Below are 9692 nucleotides of genomic sequence, written 5' to 3'. Positions count from 1 at the left end.
ACTCAGGCTTGGGCCGCATGGCTGCTCTTTCCTGACGAGGCATGAGGCAGGCCAAGAGCTTTGCACAGCGTAGAGGGAAGTTGGAGGGAGGCGTCTTTGAGCCGGCGTGTCTCGTCCGCTTCTCCCTTGCCGCTTGGGCGGAGGCGGGAAGGGAGCGAAATGTTCCCGGCTGAAAGTTTTTGTGCACCGCCTTGAGGATTAAGCCTGAGCCTCCGGCATGGCTGCTGGGCGATGGGTTTCTGAATGGCATCCATCCCGCTCTTTGGACCACCAGCTGAAAGCACTGAGGCCAAGAGACAGCAAAATGGGACCTTTGAGGCTCCCCCACAGGCCTCGGGGAAGCAAGGAAGCAGCACGGGCTTAGCGTCGTCCCTGGGTGGGCTTCAACCACCATCCTTTCGGTTAACAGCCGAACGCGCTGACCCATTGCGCCACAGAGGGGCAAGGCCATATTGAGCACAAAAGCCGGGAATCAGCTCAGGGTACGGTATAGCACATGCATGCAGTGGTTAGACAAGCAACAGCAAGGCACTGGACTGGTATGGAGCGAACGTTCTGTGGGAAGGAACCGAAAAGAGCACCGGGGCTGTGGTACAGCGCTGGCATACACTTTCTTTGGCCTGTTTTGCTGGAAGAGTTAGCAGAGCGAGATTGTTAGTCACAGGTCAGCAGGTGGGTTTATGCAAATACTGGACTCTTGGACCAGCGCAAGGGCAGGGGGGCACACAACTTCTGTAGCACATGCATCACCCTTTGCTACCTCACTCCATTTTACCTCTCAGGACCAAAATATACCATCAAAAAGATTTAATAGCATAAGCTTAAAGCAAGTAATGGTTCAAAAACAAAAAAAAAGGTTCAAAAATGCCTCTGTCTTTGCACAGTACAGCCCTTTGTACCTCCTACTAGGTTTTGCTCTTAGAAACCCTTACCCCTTAATGGTGAGTTCTTTCCAGGCCAGGGTGAAGCTTTCAGGCCTCAAATGCCAGGTACAGTTACTCTGTCCTTGATCCAAAATGAAGAGGAAAATACAGTGGATTACTCCTGCCCTAATAAGAAAGAGACTGGAGATCCCACAGCAGCTGAAATGACCATTTGGACGAGCACTCCCATCATGCAATCCGGGGTGGGTGTAACCACTGCACTGCAGTGACTGTGCTGGGGAAAGCTGGACTTCACAGGCAGGTGGAAAGAGCAAATCCTAGAAACACCTGGAGCTCCCCACACCACTGCTGCCACCAGGGTCAGGTGTTGAGTGACTCACAGTGCCTCTCCCCTCCCATTACCTTCCAGCAGGGGGTGGCAGCACCCCCCACCCAATGCAGGGGAGAGGGCTGAGTGTATCTCTGCACCCTGAGTCCAGGGCACCCACTCTCTCTGCCCCACACATCGAATCTGGCCCTGCTGCAAAGTGACCCCTATGAACAAGTAACCTCCAGGAGAGCAGGATTGGCCCTCAGAGAGGGGAATGGGCTTCTCGTGAAGCTTATAGGTCACTGGATGCAGTGGGAACAGGAGGGCTCTGAGTGTGACCCATAGCTGACATAGGCCATCTAGGGGTGTAGTTCAGTGGTAGAGCACTTGCTTTACATGTCTGAGATCCTGGGTTCAATCCCCAGCCTCTCCGAGTTTATTTTTTCACCCTGTTTCTTTGCTCATGCCCAGAGGGGATGTGGCCCACCAGTCTCCCTGCAGGAGTTTTAGTCCTGCTCAGCGAGGGGCAAGTGCCAATTGCATGGAAGGTTTAGGGGGGTTTCTGCTCCTAAGTCGCCTCAGTACATGTAAGATTCCCACCCGCTGTGCTGCCTGGGACAATGGTAGATGAGAAGGGCCAATCCTCCAGCACTGGAGGGAAAGGTCCCATCTGCACAGGCTGAGAGGCAAGGAAACAGAGGGGCAGTCAGTGCTCTGAGAGGAGAGAGATCAGTGATGTACACCCACCAGGGGACACTGTCTTTTTGAGTATCAATGGGGTAGCTGTGTGTGAAAGTAGAATGAATTATATTGTAAAAATAAGAATGGATTAAAGAAATGTTGTATGTACTTTTAAGCAGATAAGAAATGTTGAAATACAGGTGCCAGGAAAAGAAACATTAGGCATAAACAATGGTGCTAATGGTGAAACATTAACAGAAGATGGGTAATAGTTAGCACGGAAATGAGCTATGCATGCCTAGCCCAGGTAAACTTATCTGATTCTGCTTCCTTTGTTATCTTGTTAAGTTCTGTATAAATAAGATAGTTTGTGTCTTGCATGGTGCTCACATTATCTGGGTGTCATTAGCAGAGCGCTGTGCTAATAAAACAGAGTGGTCTGACAAACTGTGAGTCCTGAGTCTAACTTTGACATGTGTTAGTCTGGATCTGTAAAAAGCGACAAAGACTCCTGTGGTGCCTTATAGACTAACAGACATATAGGAGCATAAGCTTTCATGGGTGAATCCCCACTTCATCAGATGACTGTAGTGGGAATTCTGTGAATGGCTAGCTACAACTAATCAGGAAAGAGATCTTGGAGTCATCATGGATAGCTCTCTGAAGACGACCACACCGTGTGCAGCGGCAATTAAAAAAGGAAACAGGATGTTAGGAATCATTTAAAAAAGGATAGAGAATAAGATGGAGAATATTTTATTGCCCTTATATAAATCCATGGGACATCCACTTTTGAATACTGCATACAGATGTGGTCTCCTCATCTGAAAAAAGATATACTGGCACTAGAAAAGGTTCAGAGAAGGGCAACTAAAATGATTAGGGTTTGGAATGGGTCCCATATGAGGAGAGATTAAAGAGAGGGGTAGCCATGTTAGTCTGGATCTGTAAAAAGGAACAGAGAGTCCTGTGGCACCTTATAGAATAACACAGGGGTTGGCAACCTTTCAGCAGTGGTGTGCTGACTCTTCATTTAAGGTTTCACATGCCAGTAATACATTTTAACATTTTTAGAAGGTCTCTTTCTATAAGTCTATAATATATAATTAAATAAATAAGGTTTTTTTAAGTAACTAAGGTTTTTAAAATGTTTAAGAAGCTTCATTTAAAATTAAATTAAAATGCAGAGCCCCCCCAGAGCGGTGGCCAGGACCCGGTCAGTCTGAGTGTCACTGAAAATCAGCTCGCGTGCCGCCTTCAGCATGCCTGCCATAGGTTGCCTACCCCTGGACTAATAGATAGTCTGTTAGTCTATAAGGTGCCACAGGACTTTTTAAAGAGAGTAGGACTTCTCAGCTTGGAAAAGAGGAGATTAAGGGGGATGTGATAGAGGTATATAAAATCATGAGTTGTGTGCAGAAAGTGAATAAGGAAAAGTTATTTACTTGTTCTCATAATATAAGAACTAGAGGCCACCAAATGAAATTAATGGGCAGCAGGTTTAAAACAAATAAAAGGAGGTCCTTCACACAGCGCCCAGTCAACTTGTGGAACTCCTTGCCTGAGGACGCTGTGAAGGCTAGGACTATAGCAGGGTTTAAAAGAGAACTAGATAAATTAACAGGTGTCAGAGTGGTAGCCATGTTAGTCTGTATCAGCAAAAAGAACAAGGAGTACTTGTGGCACCTTAAAGACTAACAAATTTATTGGAGAAACAACTCTGACATCATAATCAAAAAGGCTGACAAAGGAGGTGCTGTCGTCATCATGAATAGGTCGGAACATGAACGAGAGGCTGCTAGGCGGCTCTCTTACAACACATTCTACAAGCCATTACCCTCTGATCCCACTGAGAGTTACCAAAAGAAACTACACCATCTGCTCAAGAAACTCCCTGAAAAAGCACAGAACAAATCTGCACAGACACACCCCCTACAACCCCGACCAGGGGTATTCTATCTGCTATCCAAGACCCATAAATCTGGAAATCCTGGACGCCCCATCATTTCAGGCACCCTGATTGAGTGACCTCAGCTGGCTCCCAGAGGCAGCACCGTCACAGGATGTCACATAAGTGACAATTTACAAGGGAAGTGCTGAAAGATCAAAGAACTGAGCCCATTTCCAAATCTACAGGTTGGGAATAGGTCCATTATCTCCCAATACTAGCTCTTTCCTGGGTTTGTTTTCAATATACATTGATATAATGTCTGTCTTCATGAGAAGTCTGACCTGGAAAAGGAAGCATGTAGGCCTTCAGTTACAGTGGGGCTGGGTTGAGGCAAATGGGGATTTAGGCATACCCCCATGTGGGTTCCCCACCGCTCTCCTCCCCACACCCTTGTGGCTCTGCCCCTGCTTGCACAATGGCACTCTGGTCCATGACTAGGATTAACAGTGACAAGGGTAAAACTCAAATCTGCTGGCTGGTGGAGAAGCTGGGCCTCCCCCATCTCGAAACTATCACTCCCAGTTACCAGGCAAATTAGTGTCCATCCCAGAGGAAGACACAGCCCCACGCCTTGACAAGCGCATGATGAGATGGTGGTAGCAAGATGCTTTCCATTTCTCCCAGTCATCTCCCCTTGAGTAGCAGGGTTCGAAGTTAACAACCCATTTAGATGAATAGGGCAGTTAACACCTCTCTGAACAATTGTGTCATGTTCTTTGCAGGTTCAGGCAGAATGTCTTTTAATCAGTTAGGGTCTATCTAAACAGGAAAATTATTCCAGAATAAGGTAGGATGTGAATTTAAAGTACTCTGGTTATTCCAGAATAACACGTTGTGGGGGCACTCTTATTCTGGAATAAATGGGCCTGCATGAGTATATGGGGGAGGTACAATTTGTATATTAAAGATGCAAAGAATCCTGTGGCACCTTATAGACTAAGAGACATTTGTCTATAAGGTGCCACAGGATTCTTTGCTGCTTTTACAGATCCAGACTGGGGCTACCCCTCTGATATATTAAAGATGTAAACAGAATTTAGTCTCTCCTTTATTTTGTATCATTGGGAAAAGGAGTCTTTACATAACTGCATTGAGGAAGCTGAAGTACTGTTTTTAAATTATGTGTTGGTGTCATAAATTCAGAGATGCTAAGGCCAAAAGGGACCTTGTGATCATCTAGTCTGACTTCCTGTATAGGAGAGAACATAGAACATCTCCAAAATAATTCCTAGAGTATGTCTTTTAGAAAAAATATACAATCTTGATTTAAAAATTGTCAGTGATGGAGATTTCAACATATGCCGAGAAAGGCTACTAGGATGATCAGAGAAATGGAAAACCTACCTTACGAAAGGAGACTTAAGGATCTTGGCTTGTTCAGCCTAACAAAACAAGGGTTGAGGCAAGCCCCGCGGCCCCAGCTGGAGCTCCGGCCAGAGTGCGGCAAGCCCCACGGCCCCGGCTGGAGCTTCGGCCGCAGTGCGGCAAGCCCTACCCTGCAGCCCCGCTCTCCCAGTTGGCGCCCTGGGGTAGCAGGGGGCTCCGGGGACTATTTAAAGGGCTGGGGCTCCAGCTATCTCTGCCACCCCGGTCCTTTAAATAGCCGCCGGAGCCCCGGGTTGCCCCTATGCATTCATCAGGGCTCCTGCGGCTATTTAAAAGGTCTGAGGTGGGGTAGAAGCAGGGGAGCCCCGGGCCCTTTAAATAGCCCCCAGAGCCCTGGGATAGAGGGGGTCTTGGGGGCTATTTAAAGGGCCAGGGCTCCAGCTGCCTCTGCTGCAGCCCTTGCCTTGCCCTGCCTGCACCAGCTCTGCCCCCCCATGCCTGCAGCCAGCTCTGCACCCTGTGCCCACAGCCAGCCCCTGCCAAACCCCCTGCCCTGTCTCCAGCCAACCCCTGCCACACACCCCTGTGGCCCTGCCCAAAGCCAGCCAGCCCTTCACACACTCCTGCCCGCACCCAGCCCTGCAACCCCTGCTCTGTCTCCAGCCAACCCCTGCTGCACTCCCCTGCCTGAAGCCAGCCAGTCCCACAATCCTCTGTCTCCAGCCCTGACAACCCCTGCTGCACTCCCCTGCGGCCCTGCCTGAAGCCAGCCAGCCCACCCCACACCCCGCCCCGTCTCCAGCCAGCCCCACACCCCTTGCCTTGCCTGCAGCCAGACCCTACCTCCAGTCAGCCCCTGCCCTGCCTCCAACCAGCCCCATGTCCACTGCTGCCCTGCAGTTCCCAGGGCAGTAACCCTGCACACCTGCTTCAATGAGGGAGGGCAGGGAGCAGCTGGGACCCACACATGTGCACACCCCCAGGGATTGGCGGTGACCCACACATGTGAAACGGCGTTCATTAATAACCAATCAACAGCATATATGAATCAATGTACATAATATATAATTTTATTATTTATATAGTTATGGAAAGTAAATAATAGAAGGCAGAAATGAAAGGCTTTTTTTTTTTAGTCATCCCTGCCAGGGCCCCGCCAAAAATGTTCGAATTGGGCCCCGCACTTCCTAAAGCCGGCCCTGATGTGTAATATAACTATGTTAAAAACGGCCCCGAACATTGGTGGAGCTGGGCCCCTGGGCCCTGAATTTGCTGGAGCATGGGCACCACGGGCCCATATAACTCGCCGCCCCTGCAACCTTGAGCATGTGGCTCCTGGGAAGTGACAGAGAAACTGTAGCTGTGGGAACAAACAGCATAAAGTTTTTATACTGCTAGGTGCATCCTTGGCCTTCTTGCAGGGCTCTGCTGGGCAGCGGTGGGCTCCCTGTGACCGTGGCCCCCCCCATGCAGTTCAGCCCCTGGGCTAGGACAGAGGAGGAAAGCGAGGCAGTTGGCAGATCCCCGGGGGAACCACCACAGTTGTAAGGGTTTTGGGGATATGTGCTGCTGGGGGATGGATGGGTGGAGACTGAGGGGACCCCAAGCCCGATGAGAAACTGTAACTGCCATATCCCTGGAGCGTGACTTCCGCTGCCCCACATGCAGCCCCCCAGGGAGCAGTCCAGAGACCAGAGCTAATGACCCCCGGGACTGCGCTTCCCTCAACCCATGACATTATTCAGATGAGGGGATGGGAGAAGTGTTTTCAGTTGCCATGGTAATGCTGCCATGCCAAGCGGAGCTTGGGGCAGCAGTGCCACCTTCTGGCCAAGCAGAGCGACTGGGCATGGGAAGTGCAAGGAGGAAAGGTCTTCCCCTCCCTTAGTTCTTCTTGGGGTGAGGGGCTGGGTGCTAGCAGAGATTTTCCCACGCTACAGTGGTCCCCCACCGCTCATGAGTGTTTGGAGCCAGGCTCTGGCTCAGCCCAGTGTGGAGCTGGGCCCGCGCTGTGAGATTGGGGTCAGACTTCCTCAGCATTTGGATTTGAGGGAGCTGGGTTTGAGGCCTCAAATAAAATCAAACAATGGAGGAGGATGAACCAGGCCGCCTTCCCCAGCACTAGCTGCTCCTTTAAGCCACTCTTGGCCTCTGGGTGGAGGGTGGCACATCCTCCTTTACTCCCACCAAAACCCACAGGCATCCCCGAAGGACTGAGCTTGTACGGTTTCCAGCCCTGGAGCCTCCGTTGCTCTACGAAGGGCACAATTCTTAGCCAGTGTCATTCTGCATAGATGAGTGGAACTTGGCCTTGGCTTTTGGATCCCGAGGCCTTTAACAGGGGAGAGATACTGAGCAGGAGTGGAAACAAACAAAAAGATAATCGACCAAGCACCCTTGACTCTTTCTGGCTTGACTAAGGTGGCCAGAGATGTGATCGCGCTGCACCCAGCAGCTCCCATTGTGACACTGATGGGCAGGTTTTCAGATCAGTTCAATGCCCAACCTGCGGGGTCTCCAATCATCCAGCCGCTTGTTTAGGTGCCTAAATGAGAGATGAATTCTTTGGAAAATCTGGCCCCATGTCCACTCCTGGACACCTTGGATGATGATTCTCCCCTCCCATCCCACAAACCCCGGCTGGATTCACAGGCAGACAGGTGTGTTCTGGAAAGCAAAGCCCTGCCATGGGCCCATGCTGGAATCCCTGTCTTGGCAGCACGCTGCTGCTGCTGCTGCTGGTATGCGTTACTCAGACACTCCCTGCACGGATTTATCAAGGCAGTATAGGTGCATGTGTGTTTTTCAGACCTAATTTACAGATTGCTCTGCCAGAGCTAGGATAACAAAGCACTTAAAAGAAAAACAACTAACAAGAGAGGCTGGTTTGAAGGCCCTGCAGAAGTACCAATGCCCACCTAGTAAATCTTTAATTAAAAGAGGAAGGGAACAGAGAAGCAAGTGAGTACAGATGAGATGGTAAATATTTAATCTGGACACAGTCATTATACTACTGCGATCGGAGGGGGGAAAGATGGATGAAAGTGGCACCTATAGAACATTCAATCCTGATAGTCACAGAGGAGATAAATAAAACATCCTGCTGCCAGCAAAGACAGGAATAAACTGATACCTCCCAGCAGCTTGATCACAGCTGTCCCAGCAGCAGCTCTTGGGGAAAGAGTTAGAAAAGGAGACTGAGGACAAGTTAGGGGGCACCTGGGGCCTGATTGCCCTGCTAGCAGCAAGGGCATGGAGTGCCCACTGAAATCCGTGAGACTGTAGTATGCCTCCAGCTCTCGGCTCAACCCATAGAGTGAGAGGGGTAGTTTACAATTGTCAAGGGAAAGGAGAGTGGGAGCAACAGGGCCTCACTTTCTGGACTGTCTCAGGGTCACCCTTTGCTCCTTCATCGCTGTCAAGCCACCCTGTCATGGCTTAAGAGTGTGAAGACCAAACTCAGGGCAGACTGCTAAGAGGCAGGGCACAAACCTTCCATCTCACACCAAAGACAATGCTTGTAGCCAATCCTATAACAAACTAGCTAAAGTTTTATGAACTAAGAAAAGGAAATCAGAATGTTATTTACAAGGTTAAAGCAGATAAACATAAACATACACACACAGGAGTTAGTCGTAAGTTTCAAAAGGTAATAGAGGCTTTTGTAATGAGCAAGCTCTATATATCCCTAGGACTAACCCAGGCTAAACACTAGGGATCTCTTGCTTATACCTCAAAAACCTTGCCCTTGAGACTCCAAGGAGCATAGTGATATAGTTTCTCCTTGTCAGGGATTTTTAGTCCCTTCCCCCTTCTCTGAGCTGTCAGTTCAGCTGAGGGAAGGAATTCACATGATTGTCTCCTCTTTCTGGGGGAGCAAACAACAAAGTCTTTTGTCCTCTGATGTTCCACTGGTGTTAATGGGCCTTCTTTGTTGGGTGGGAGATACCTCCTGTTGGAGACTAGTATTTCACAGTAGACAATGCTTCTCTTCTGTCTAGTGATTTAGACTTACAGAGAATTGCAATGCAAATGCTTAAATATTACCTTAGGGTTTGTCTACACTTACTGGGATCAATGTGCGGTGATCGATGCATTGGCGGTTGATTTAGCAGACCTGCTAAATTGACCGCAGATCGCTCTCGACTCCTGTACTCCACCAGATCAAGAAGAGTAGGGGGAGTTGACGGGAGAGCGTCTCCTGTCAACATCGTGTAATGTGGACCCCGCGGTAAGTAGATCTAAGCTATGTCGACTTGAGTTACGCTATTAATGTAACTCAAATTGGGTCGCTTAGATCAACTTTCACGCATAGTGTAGACAAGGCCTTACAATATAGGGTACAGCTGTTATAAGTGAGATGAATGCAGGCAACAACTTACAAGTACTCAATAAAGTGTGAGAACATTTTTATAACTCTAATACCTATTGCAACAACCCTAACACACAGGTGAACCAGAGTGATTCCAGCTGTGTATTTGTCAGTATTCAAGTGAGACAGGGGACCTTGGCATCAGCTGACACCTGCTTTGCCAGCAAC

The 9692-nt window shown here is 49.2% G+C and overlaps 1 non-coding gene across 1 annotated transcript; it reads right to left on the bottom strand.

Moving 5' to 3' along the window:
- Window positions 1-367: 367 nt before the first annotated feature.
- TRNAN-GUU lies at window positions 368-443 on the bottom strand. Its single transcript has one exon. It is a non-coding gene; the product is annotated as a tRNA-Asn (tRNA).
- Between the last annotated feature and the right edge of the window lie 9249 nt (window positions 444-9692).

Source organism: Mauremys mutica, unplaced genomic scaffold (genome assembly GCF_020497125.1).
Source record: "Mauremys mutica isolate MM-2020 ecotype Southern unplaced genomic scaffold, ASM2049712v1 Super-Scaffold_2380, whole genome shotgun sequence".
NCBI classification, from domain to species: Eukaryota; Metazoa; Chordata; order Testudines; family Geoemydidae; genus Mauremys; species Mauremys mutica.
The sequence above is the reverse complement of the archived record's forward strand: the minus strand, read 5'-3'. Positions and strand labels throughout refer to the sequence as shown.